Below are 1,285 nucleotides of genomic sequence, written 5' to 3'. Positions count from 1 at the left end.
GCTCCTTTTAAACCTAGCAGGATGGCAAAGCTAATCAATCCCAGCCTTAGAGTCCCTTAACACTTCATTTGCATGGTCCCACCCAATCACTTTGTGGGAATTAAGACATCATTGCATTTAGAAAAGTCCTATCAAGTAAATATGAGGGACTACAACAATCCTAATGGCATCTTCCCCGTGTGTATGTCTTTGTGTCTAGTCTTTTTATAACTCAGAAGTGATTAAGATATGACCTCACTAACACAATAAAAAAAAAAGCCCCATTTCCAAACAGAATCACATTTATACGTATAAGGATAAGACTTTCACACATATTTTAGGGAGACACTTTCAATCCATAACAGGGGAGTCCTGGTGTGGTGCTGTGGGTTAATGTGCCAGACCGCAAAGCAGTTTGAATTGCAAGGTCAGCGGTTCAAGCTCACCAGTTGCTTCTCAGAAACCCTATACACTGTCGCAATGGGTTGGAACTGACTCAATGGCACTTAACAATAATAACAATCTCTTTTATCACAGACTCCCTCAGAGTACTAGATACTAGTAGCTAATAAATATTTAAGTATATTTGCACATATAATATTCCCTAGCTAATGCAAGCAGTTAAGCACTAGTAGGATTGTAAAATGATACAACCAGTGTAGACTATGGTATGGTGCTTTCTCAAAAAGTTAGAAATAGAAATACTTTATGACCCAACAATCCTTTTACTTGGTATATATCCTCAAGAAAAAATAATCAGGACACAAATAGCTATCTGCACACCCATGTTCATTTCAGCGCTATTCACAATAGCAACAAAGATGGAGACAACCTAAATGCTCATCAACAGAAGAATGGTTAAACAAATTTTGGTACATATGTACAATGGAATACTATGCACCATTGAAGAATAGTGAAACTGAAAAACACCTCATAGCATGGATAAACCTGGAGGACATTATGCTGAGTGAAATTGTTGTTGTTGTTAGGTGCCATTGAGTCGGTACTGACTCATAGCGACCTTATGCACAGCAGAACAAAACACTGCACAATCCTGAGCCAATCTCACTATTGTTGCCACCTTGAGCCCATCGATGCTGTCACTTGGCCAGTCCATCTCATTGTGGGTCTTCCTCTTTTTCTCTGACCCTCCACCTTACCAAACATGATATCCTTCTCCAGTGACTGGTCCCTCTTGACAATATGTCCGAAGTATGAGAGATGAAGTTTAGCCATCCTGGCTTCCAAGGAGCACTCTGGATGCACTTCTTCCAACACAGATCTGTTGGTTCTTTTGGCAGCCCAT

The sequence above is a fragment of the Chrysochloris asiatica genome, unplaced genomic scaffold (assembly GCF_000296735.1).
Source record: "Chrysochloris asiatica unplaced genomic scaffold, ChrAsi1.0 scaffold00019, whole genome shotgun sequence".
NCBI lineage: Eukaryota > Metazoa > Chordata > Mammalia > Afrosoricida > Chrysochloridae > Chrysochloris > Chrysochloris asiatica.
The sequence above is the reverse complement of the archived record's forward strand: the minus strand, read 5'-3'. Positions refer to the sequence as shown.